This window comes from Schistocerca piceifrons, chromosome 3, assembly GCF_021461385.2.
Source record: "Schistocerca piceifrons isolate TAMUIC-IGC-003096 chromosome 3, iqSchPice1.1, whole genome shotgun sequence".
Classification (NCBI taxonomy): domain Eukaryota; kingdom Metazoa; phylum Arthropoda; class Insecta; order Orthoptera; family Acrididae; genus Schistocerca; species Schistocerca piceifrons.
In genome coordinates this window covers 263121052-263133632 of record NC_060140.1, presented here as the reverse complement: position 1 = coordinate 263133632, position 12581 = coordinate 263121052, and positions in this window count along the sequence as shown.

The window sequence follows — 12581 nt, the reverse complement described above, 5'->3', positions numbered from 1 at the left end:
CCCCCGGAGTAGACAACATTCCATTGGAACTACTGACGGCCCTGGGAGAGCCAGTCCTGACAAAACTCTACCATCTGGTGAGCAAGATGTATGAAACAGGCGAAATACTCTCAGACTTCAAGAAGAATATAATAATTCCAATCCCAAAGAAAGCAATTGTTGACAGATGTGAAAATTACCGAACTATCAGTTTAATAAGTCACAGCTGCAAAATACCAACACGAATTCTTTACAGACGAATGGAAAAACTAGTAGAAGCCAACCTCGGGGAAGATCAGTTTGGATTCCGTAGAAACACTGGAACACGTGAGGCAATACTGACCTTACGACTTATCTTAGAAGAAAGATTAAGGAAAGGCAAACCTACGTTTCTAGCATTTGTAGACTTAGAGAAAGCTTTTGACAATGTTGACTGGAATACTCTCTTTCAAATTCTAAAGGTGGCAGGGGTAAAATACAGGGAGCGAAAGGCTATTTACAATTTGTACAGAAAGCAGATGGCAGTTATAAGAGTCAAGGGACATGAAAGGGAAGCAGTGGTTGGGAAGGGAGTAAGACAGGGTTGTAGCCTCTCCCCGATGTTGTTCAATCTGTATATTGAGCAAGCAGTAAAGGAAACAAAAGAAAAATTCGGAGTAGGTATTAAAATTCATGGAGAAGAAATAAAAACTTTGAGGTTCGCCGATGACATTGTAATTCTGTCAGAGACAGCAAAGGACTTGGAAGAGCAGTTGAATGGAATGGACAGTGTCTTGAAAGGAGGATATAAGATGAACATCAACAAAAGCAAAACAAGGATAATGGAATGTAGTCTAATTAAGTCGGGTGATGCTGAGGGAATTAGATTAGGAAATGAGGCACTTAAAGTAGTAAAGGAGTTTTGCTATTTGGGGAGCAAAATAACTGATGATGGTCGAAGTAGAGAGGATATAAAATGTAGGCTGGCAATGGCAAGGAAAGCGTTTCTGAAGAAGAGAAATTTGTTAACATCCAGTATTGATTTAAGTGTCAGGAAGTCATTTCTGAAAGTATTTGTATGGAGTGTAGCCATGTATGGAAGTGAAACATGTACGATAAATAGTTTGGACAAGAAGAGAATAGAAGCTTTCGAAATGTGGTGCTACAGAAGAATGCTGAAGATTAGATGGGTAGATCACATAACTAATGAGGAAGTATTGAATAGGATCGGGGAGAAGAGAAGTTTGTGGCACAACTTGACCAGAAGAAGGGATCGGTTGGTAGGACATGTTCTGAGGCATCAAGGGATCACCAATTTAGTATTGGAGGGCAGCGTGGAGGGTAAAAATCGTAGAGGGAGACCAAGAGATGAATACACTAAGCAGATTCAGAAGGATGTAGGTTGCAATAGGTACTGGGAGATGAAAAAGCTTGCACAGGATAGAGTAGCATGGAGAGCTGTATCAAACCAGTCTCAGGACTGAAGACCACAACAACAACAACAACAGAGTCAAAGGAGAAGCACGCCATCCAATAAGTCACAATGCGTACTATAGTGTGTGTTGAATGATCGTGACAGTCGCTCTTTGAAGAAGATTGTAAAGAATAATAGCCGAACGGGGTAGCCGAGCGGTTCTAGGCGATACAGTCTGGAACCGCGCAACTGCTACGATCACAGGTTCGAATCCTGCCTGGGGCATGGATGTGTGTGATGTCCTTACGTTGGTTAGGTTTAAGTAGTTCTAAGTTCTAGGGGACTGATGACCTTAGAAGTTAAGTCCCATAGTGCTCAGAGCCATTTGAACCATTTTTTGAAGAATAATAAGAGGACGACAGCTGTAAAAGTCACTGCAGCACTGAACTTCGCAAAACCAAACTCTGTCAGGCCTGAAAGATCACCAAGCGATCCGCTTAAGCAGGGAATTGCAAGGCGAGCTGGAATTCCAAAACCACTCACCAGCGATGCAGATGCCCGTAACAGGAAAATGTGGTGCCAAAAACATAAAATATGTACTGTGGACCAATGGAAGAGAATCATTTGGTTGGATGAGTGTTGTGAACATAGTTCTGTGTAGTCAGCGCATACACAACTTTCCCACTAGAGCGCACCCCGCTAAGCACAATAGCGCAGGTGCAGCGCTCGTCCGTCTCTGCACTACGAGGTGGCGCTGCCTTAGAGACGGACCAAATTCTGCTTCCGCCGATCCGCGTATTAATATGTAACGCAGCAAATGAGATTGCTGCTAAAGTAGAACCTTTTCTCCTCGCGGATCACACTCGCGCAGTGATACCTGAACGCGCAAGGTATTGTAACGAGTGTACAGACCTCCGATTAGTCAGTCTGCATTAGTCTATACGAGTCTGCATTTATCTGCACTTGTCTGTACCAGTCTGCATTAGTCTCCATGAAGATAAATGAATAGACACTTTGTCAAGTATCAGAGATATGTGAGAATAAGATTAACGTACGAAGACCAAAGGAACTTCAGATTGTCAATTGTAAACAGCATTCAGAATCAAGTTATGTAATGTCTATGCTTTTTATTATTTTAATAACTGTGTGTGAAAATTAATCAAGTTCTGTTTAAAGTTGGCCACCATCAAACTGCTACTCTAAGCGTGCAAGTGGCATTTCTATCGTCTCACCTAACGGCAGCAGATAAACACACCACGATAAGACCACGAGACATATTGTTGACACTCGCCTACTTCGTTAGAGCGACAAGTCAAATAATCTGATGGTCTGTGTGCCGAAGGTCTTACAGTACGCACACCACAATGAGTCTCGTTGAACACTGTTTCCAGCTCGAGTTTACGTCCCAAGAGTGAAACATGCCGGGGGTCTGTGACTGTTTGGGCAGCCATATCTTGGTATTCCAGTGGCCTCATGGGTACCTGGCCAGGTCACATTATTGCCAAGGATTATGTGACCATTTTGACTGACCAGAACCTTTCCATCGGATAATATTTCTTCCCCAGTGCTGATTCCATGTTCCAAGATGATGGGGCCCTGATGGGCACAGCTCACATTGTCCAGGACTGATTTTGTGAGCACGAGGATGAATTTTCGCATCTCCCCTAACCATCAGAGTTTGCAGGAAGACGGTATAAGATAACCTTGAAAATAATACCGAACCTGCACTTACCCATTTCGAAAAGACTGGAAGCCGTTTTTATTGTCAATGCTTTTCCTACACCGTGTTATGTATTGTACTGTATTGTTTTTGTTTCTTTTTTTGTGTGTGTGTTTCCATATTTCTGTCCTCACCCCGTATACGCTCGTGTCAGTGTATTTGTGTGTCCACAGAAAGGTGCAGTCGATTTCACAACTGTGTTTTGGGTGTCAAAGATCGGCAGAACTTAAATTTTTGTTTACGGGTTACCTTCTGACTGCTGTCGTTCTCCGTGCTGTTATTGTATTATGTTGTTTTCTTATGAGTTTTCTAACTGGGAACAAACACATTCGCGTCACTCGCCAACTGTCTCGTCTCAGACTGATGCTAAGCAACTCTGTAGGCCCCTGCAGGGATCCCTCCATTGTTGAGGACTGCTTCACGTCGCCTACTCTTAGACGACATGTGGAAAATAATCATAGCATAATTAAGGTAACTATCCAGCGGTGACAGCAGGGCATACATAGGCTGGGGCACCTGGAACAAAGCCCTGGGACCCCCGAGGACAAAGAGAGCGGAAGAAAGAAAGGAAAAATTGAAATGAAAAGGAAAATGTAAAATTAGTAAAGTGGATCAGTCACGTGAACTTTTACACTACGTTCAAAGCAATCGATGTTGGTTCTGGATATACTTCAGAGGCAAAGGTGTGTTGATCATTTGCCTCTTTCTGCCAAGTCCAATCTGCAGCAGGACTGGAACACCTGTTAACTGAATCTACAGAACGAAAGGGGCTAGAAGTGAGCAAATGTTGCAGCCAATCTATGGCGGGGCATCCTTCATAAGTGGCACGTACAGCTGTGTGCAATCACAATTTAAATTTACACTGAAGAATCAAAGAAACTGGTACACCTGCCTAATATCGTGTAAGCCTCCGTGAGCACGCAGAAGCGCCGCAACACGACGTGACATGGACTCGACTAATGTCTTGAAATAGTGCTGGAGGGAACGGACACCATAGACTTTCCATAAATCCGTAAGATTACGAGGGGGTGGAGATCTCGTTTGAACAGCACGTTGCAAGGCATCCCAGATATGCTCAATAATGTTCATGTCTCTGGTGTTTGGTGGCCAGCTGAAGTGTTTAAGTGTTTAAACTCAGAAGAGCCTTACAAGAGCGTTACTGGAGCTACTCTGTACCAATTCTGGACGTGCGGGGTGCCGCATTGTCCTGCTGGAATTGCCCAAGTGCGTCGGAGTACGCAATGAACATGAATGGTTGCAAGTGATCAGACAGGATATTTACGTACGTTTCACCTGTCAGAGTCGTAAATAGACGTATCAGGAGTCCCAAATCACTCCAACTGCACACGCCCCACACCATTACAGACCCTCCACCAGCTTGAACAGTCCCCTGCTGACATACAGGGTCCATGGATTCATGAGGTTGTCTCATACCCGTACACGTCCATCTGCTGGATACAATTTGAAACAAGATTTGTCCGACCAGGCAACATGTTTCCAGTCATCAACAGTCAAATGTCGGTTTTGACGGGCCCAGGCGAGGGGTAAAGCTTGTGTCGTGCAGTCATCAAGGGTACACGAGTGGGCCTTCGGTTCCGAAAGCCCATATCGATGATGTTTCGTTGAATGGTTTGTACGCTGACACTTGTTGAAGACCCAGTAGTGAAATCTGCAGCAATTTAAGGAAGGATTGAATTTCTGTCACGGTGATCGATTCTCTTCAATCGTCCTTGATCCAGTTCTTGCAGAATCTTTTTCCGCCCGCAGCGATGCCGGAGAATTGATGTTTTATCGGATTCCTGATACTCACACACGGTACACTCGTGAAATGGTCGTACGGGAAAATCCCCGCTTCATCGCTACCTCGGGGATGCTGTGTCCCATGGCTCGTGCACCGACTATAATACCACGTTCAAACTCACTTAAATCTTAATAACCTGCCATTATAGCAGCAGCAGCAACCGGTCTAACAACTGCAGCAGACACTTGTTGTGCTGCGCGGGATTAGCCGAGCGGTCTTAGGTGGTGCAGTCATGGACTGTGCGGCAGAAGTTCGAGTCCTCCCTCGGGCATGGGTGTGTGTGTGTGTTTGTACTTAGGATAATTTAGGTTAAGTAGTGTGTAAGCTTAGGGACTGATGACCTTAGCAGTTAAGTCCTCCGCCACACACCGTTGGGTGGCTTGCGGAGTATAAATGTAGATGTAGATGAAAGTCCCATAATATTTCACACACATTTGAACGGAACCATTTTTGAACACTTGTTATATAGGAGCTGCCGACCACAACGCCGTATTCTGCCTGTCTGATGAAACTTTCAGAATCTGCGAAAGACGAAGTATCGACGGTAAGTTCTCTAACAAACGAAGAACAACAATAAAGAAATCTGAATTTAAATAACCTTAGAATGACGCTTCTTTTACCCCATGGTTGACAACATTTTTTCGCAACTAAATACCAGATTTTAAGTACCGGTAGGTAATGAAGTAAGTTACAAACACAGACAGTCAGCTGTCACGGTACGGTAATGTTGGTAAGAATTTCATCGTAACAGTTCGCTGTATAAGACTAAGCAGAACCGGTACCGTGTTATCACGATGTACGCTCAGCCGTTCTGATGTATCTAGTAGAACTTGTGTCTCTTGCAAAAGCTGAGCGCTCTTTTACCAAGCTAAACATATTTTAAAAACATAAGCTTTATACACTCACTAGCGAATGGTTAACTAGTTTCGTAGTACTGTTAGTAGGGGAAGGGCGGTGCGTATGGTTACAGGATTGTTTAACTGGTGAGCGAGTGTAAAAGTAGGTGGGAGAACTCGAAGGAAGACACCATTGATGTCCCCAGGACGTACCTGGAAATTTGTGAAACCCTCTTTGGACGTAAAGCTGCAGCTTCACATCGTCGCCAATCGATGTGGTCTCTGTGACTTCTGTAGGTTGACAACAGCCTGCAAGGCGCAGCTACTCCGAATAATCGGTATCAGGCACGCAGTCACATAAAAATTACAACTTCTGACGTAACTGAATATGTGTATGTCCAAAACACTGAATAATTCAATAACACAAATACTCAACTGTGATCAAGGCACCGATAGTCGTAGCCCGCACCAGTGTCCCGGTCAGAGAGGAAGTCCATATTGGTGAATAGGAGTAAATTCCTCCTGTCTTAAACACTGTTCCGCGGCGATGTCTGGCGCCGTCTCTGGGCTGCTGATTTCCTTCGGACTCGTCATCAGCGTGGGTGGCGATTCCTTCGACGAACAGGTCGATGCTCCTCGGCGGTTGAGCTGCAAAGGAACTGCTGAATTCGGTGGAACTAGAACTGCCTGTTATAACACGGAAAGGGTATACAGGGTGTTACAAAAAGGTACAGCCAAACTTTCAGGAAACATTCCTCACACACAAATAAAGAAAAGGTGTTATGTGGACATGTGTCCGGAAACGCTTAATTTCCATGTTAGAGCTCATTTTAGTTTCGTCAGTATGTACTGTACTTCCTCAATTCACCGCCAGTTGGCCCAACTGAAGGAAGGTAATGTTGACTTCGGTGCTTGTGTTGACATGCGACTCATTGCTCTACAGTACTAGCATCAAGCAAATCAGTACGTAGCATCAACAGGTTAGTGTTCATCGCGAACGTGGTTTTGCAGTCAGTGCAATGTTTACAAATGCGGAGTTGGCAGATGCCCATTTGATGTATGGATTAACACGGGGGGCAATAGCCGTGGCGCGGTACGCTTGTATCGAGACAGATTTCCAGAACGAAGGTGTCCCGACAGGAAGACGTTCGAATCAATTGATAGGCGTCTTATGGAGCACGGAACATTCCAGTCTATGGCTCGCGACTGGGGAAGACCTAGAACGACGAGGACACCTGCAATGGACGAGGCAATTCTTCGTGCAGTTGACGATAACCCTAATGTCAGCGTCAGAGAAGTTGCTGCTGTACAAGGTAACGTTGACCACGTCACTGTATGGAGAGTGCTACGGGAGAACCAGTTGTTTCCGGACCATGTACAGCGTGTGCAGGCACTATCAGCAGCTGATTGGCCTCCAAGGGTACACTTCTGCGAATGGTTTATCCAACAATGAGTCAATCCTCATTTCAGTGCAAATGTTCTCTTTACGGATGAGGCTTCATTCCAACGTGATCAAATTGTAAATTTTCACAATCAACATGTGTGTGCTGACGAGAATCCGCACGCAATTGTGCAATCACGTCATCAACACAGATTTCTGTGAACCTTTGGGCAGGCATTGTTGGTGATGTCTTGATTGGGCCCCATGTTCTTTCACCTATGCTCAATGGAGCACGTTATCATGATTTCATACGGGATACTCTACCTGTGCTGCTACAACATGTGCCTTTACAAGTACGACACAACATGTGGTTCATGCACGCTGGAGCTCCTGCACATTTCAGTCGAAGTGTTCGTACGCTTCTCAATAACAGATTCGATGACCGATGGATTGGTAGAGGCGGACCAATTCCATGGCCTCCACGCTCTCCTGACCTCAACCCTCTTGACTTCCATTTATGGGGGCATTTGAAAGCTCTTGTCTACGCAACCCCGGTACCAAATGTAGAGACTCTTCGTGCTCGTATTGTGGACGGCTGTGATACAATACGCCATTCTCCAGGACTGCATCAGCGCATCAGGGATTCCATGCGACGGAGGGTGGATGCATGTATCCTCGTATCCTCGCTAACGGAGGACATTTTGAACATTTCCTGTAACAAAGTGTTTGAAGTCAAGCTGGTACGTTCTGTTGCCGTGTGTTTCCATTCCATGATTAATGTGATTTGAAGAGAAGTAATAAAATGCGCTCTAACATGGAAAGTAACCGTTTCCGGACACATGTCCACATAACGTATTTTCTTTCTTTGTGTGTGAGGAATGTTTCCTGTAAGTTTGGCCGTACCTTTTTTGTAACACCCTGTATATCCTGGTTTGCGCAGTGGTATGAAACTGTGCCCTACTTGTTTCACGTGATTGTTGACGTGCAACACCACTTCACTTGCTGACAGCCTCTGTTATAGGCCGCTTGAATGGCTAGCGGCCTCGCTTCGCCTGGCGAGTAGGTCGCCCGTGCTACCCGCGTTACTAGAGTGAAGGCTAGCCTATAGAGAGGAGTTACCATCACGTAACTCGCGATCACGATGTTTAACTGATCTTGTATTTCCCCCTTTTGAGGAGTATTTTTGTACTTCTACTTCATGTATGCCGACGGCCTTGGCGCACTGGTAACACCGGTTCCCGTCAGATCAGCGAAGTTAAGCGCTGTCGGGCTGGGCTAGCACTTGGACGGGTGACCATCCGGTCTGCCGAGCACTGTTGGCAAGCGGGGTGCACTCAACCCTTGTGAGGCAAACTGGGGAACTACTTGATTGAGAAGTAGCGCCTCCGGTCTCGGAAACTGACATACGGCCGGGAGAGCGTATCCGCATCCGGTGACGCCTATGGTCTGAGGATGACACGGCGGCCGGTCGGTACCGTTGGGCCTCCATGGCCTATTCGGGAGGAGTTTAGTTTAGTTTTACTTCATGTATAGTCGGTCATTCTCCCTACACTCCATCTGCGAATGGAACAGGAACAGATTTTAATATGTGATTCGATAAAAAAATGTAATAGATGAACGTGTAGATATTTCCGCGGAAAATGAAAGAGTACCAAGTATTAATTTTTCTAAAGTAATAGATCAGTCTGTATATACAAGAACGCATTGAAGTTACAACACGAATGAAGGTCACTAAGCAGTAGCAGTAGCAGTTTACATCTTTTAGTTACAATGATGTATTAGAAATTGTTTCACTTCTCATCTGAATGTTCTGTGTCGTAATTCATTTACTTCTTACGTTTTCATTCTGAATGTATAATGATGCCTAACTAGCTAAATACAAATTATCAAATGAAACAGTTTGGTTTTATTGTTAATTAAAATGTAACTTTGGTAGTGTGCAATGGTTGTTATGTGCAATGATGTAGTGATGGATAGCTGTTTCAGGCAATGATAAATGAGATAAAAATTGTTGAGGCTGCATTTCACTTTACTAAAATATTAAAAATAAAATTTAATGTTTTATTTTTATTATTTATTTTAACTTTTTACTCTAGCCAGAGAGGAGAGCTTCCAAGATGCAGTGTAGTGCAGTGTGTGTGGTTGTGAGGGGAGGAGGTGGGAGGAGGAGTAGGGAATGGGGAGGGAGCAGGGTGCAAGAGGGGGAGGGGCCTTCACTTTGTGTACTTCACTTTATGCTCGTGTATAAGCATAACAGCTTCGTGATGCAGCCTAAGGGGACGGAATTAGATAGCTAATAAATAATAAATAAAATAAACCAAAAGGAAAGCTTATAAAAGAAAATGACTTCTCTTTAGAAAGTATGTCATAATACTTCGAAAGTTTTCTATTCTACTTTTGTAATGGTCTCCCAACCTTTGCTGCTATTAGTATTCCATGAATGTGACATTCTATTTTCAATCAAAAGCGCCTTTCTTCTGCTCCACATCATATCCTGTCTTATACAACCTACATTGAACCAGATCGTGATCTTTTTCCCGTCTTTTATTTGACACAAGCCGACATATCGTCTGATCTGGAAGCAATGTTCTTCGTGAGTTGGAGAGTAGGGGTGATCCAGAAACAAAAAGACAAAGTTCGGAGTAGGATGTTCCCCCGTTACTACAAACAAAAAGGGAAGAAAAAACATTTACGAGGGATTAAAAAGTAAAAAAAAAAGAAATAATATCTATTTCACTTTGTATGAGATGCCTACAACCATTAACTGGATTACTCGAGTGAAAGGATTGTGTGCGTCCACCCAGAATCCCAGCCAATCAGCAACCTGCATCAAAAAGCCGAGACACACTGAGCGTGACGGATTTTTTATATCAACCATCATGATTTATTGTTAATATCTGATCATGCGATACAGCGCCCGGGTTTTTAATAACACGACTGCCAGCGCAGGGGATTCTCTGAGTAGTAAACGAATTATTACTGTTCCAGATAACTGTAACTCGTTGAACTAACCTGCCGGTAATGCGGCCGGTGGAGCGATAGTATCTGGTCGTTGACAGAGGGCTGCAGGACACTGTCGCGGTAATGCTGCAGTGGTCAAAGAACGCCAGACTGCGCCCTCAGCCATCTCAAAGTATTTGAAAATACAGGGTGTATCAAGAAGAATGACTCGATTTTTTAAAAAAAATCATAACTATAATGTTATTTAAGATATTTGCGTGAACAACGTACTGTTGGAAAGAGCAAACCCTCAAGTTTCACATGGTTCCCGCTAGGTGGCAGCAGTGTGCGCCCACTTCAGTTCTAGTAAAAATGGTGTCGGAACAACAGAAAGCGTTTTGTGTCCTACGTTTTGCACAGTGCGTGCCAGTAATAACTGCTCAGCGTGACTTTCGTACTATGTATAGTGTAGGTTCTCCTCCAGCACAGAGCATTAGACGATGGCATGAACAATTCCGAGAAGCAGGTTGTTTGCGTAAACGAAAATCACCGGGCCCTCCCCGAGTGTCTGACACAGGCGTCGAACGCAGCCGCCATAGTTTCACAAGGAGTCCGCAGGAATCCACTCACCGTGCAGCTCGATAGCTCAACATGCCCCCCGATATCCGTCTGGCGTGTGTTGCGTCGACATTTGCACATGACACCATACAAAAGTCAGCTACTGCAAGCTCTTCGAGAAGGTACAAACAGCAACCTGTGGATTTCTGCAATTTCGTTCTTGACAAGACAGTGGATGACAGTTTCCTTCCACGCTTAGTGTTTAGCGATGAGGTAACATTCCATTTAAACTGTAAGGTGAACCGTCATAATACGAGAATATCAGGTAGGCCTACGGAACAATCACGTGAAGCTGTACAGCATTGTACTCTCCAAAATTTAAGGTACTATGCGTAGTTTCACGGGAAAGGTATATGGTCCACTGTTCTTTGCCGAGAATGCTGTTACAGGAAGCAGATATCTCGATATGCTTGACAACTTTCTTTTCCCACAGCTGGAAACTGATTCGAACTACTTCGTTTACCAACAGGATGGGGCGCGCCACACTGGCATCTGGAAGTGTGTGGGAATTTTTAAATCAAAGGATTACTGAATGAGGGATAGGTTGGGCTGGACCAAATGATTCAGCCCTACATTACTGGCCTCCGAGGTCACCGAACCTGACTGTACGTGATTAGCCGGCCGATGTGGCCGAGCGGTTCTAGGCGCTTCAGTCCGGAACCGCGCTGCTGCTGCGATCTCAAGTTCTAACCCTGCCTCGGGGATGGATGTGTGTGATGTCTTAGCGTAGTTAGGTTTAACTAGTTCCAAGTCTAGGGGACTGATGACCTCAGATGTTAAGTTCCATAGTGCTTAGAGCCATTTGAACCATTTTTTTTTTTTTTTTGTACGTGATTATTTCTTGTAGGGGTTTACAAAAGACTCTGTTTACGTACCTCTGTTCTCAACAACAATGAATGAACTTAGACATCGTATAACAGCAGCTGCGGAAGCTGTAACTCAAGGCATGCTCGCTGCAGTGTGGGAACAATTTGAATGCCACATTGACTTATGCCGTGCTTCTCAAGGGCGGCGAATCAAAAAACAAAATTCATTGGGGGCGGTCTCGACTGCCTGTGCGTCTGACAGATTAGATTTACTTGACTGGAATTTGAACTGAATATTACTGATAGCTAGGGAATTACGGCACAGTACCTGTATAACACTAAGCATGATTTATCGCTACTGATTTTCTAAAATTCTTGACCTGTTATTGGTAGTGGACTTCATCGAGTGATTTTATTAATGTGCTTGCTTGGTTGAAGTTTTATATCGAGAAGGAATATTCTTTGTTGTGTGTGAAAATATTAAAGAGACAGACTCTTTATTCCTTGCAAGAGCTATAGCTTCCGTGGAAGTGGCAACTTTTAGCAGTCGCAATAGTTGATATATCCACACATTGAGTAGGTAGTCAGATTATTTGAGAGAGTATCCAGGGCTGCTTAACTGCAATAGTTAACAAAAATTACTAGGGGGGATGTATAGTTTCAGGCCCGTTTGTGTAGTGTCCACTTGGATCAATGATTCAAACTAGGTGCGTCCATGTTAGAAGGGGTGTTCATGAACTGTGACCTAACCACTCAGTATAAATCGAAGCTCATCGATAGCTGGTACGCCACACAGTTGCACAACCACCTTACAATCCAAGGCTGGAACCATGCGACTTCTTTTTGTCTCCTCACATAAGATTTGACCTTTAACGAGAGTATTTTGCGCTACCGAAAACGTCCAAGCTGCTGAGACAAGCACTTTGAGTAGTATCTGTGTTGAAGAATGCCAGCCCTGTTACACAATTTGAGGACGTTGCGATGTCCCAATTCGGTTCATGTCCGAAAGAATAGACACCATTGATGACCTGCATCCGTCTAGAACGAAATTAGAATTATATATTAATACCCTCAGCTGCTGACGGTGTTGATATATATCAATGGGAA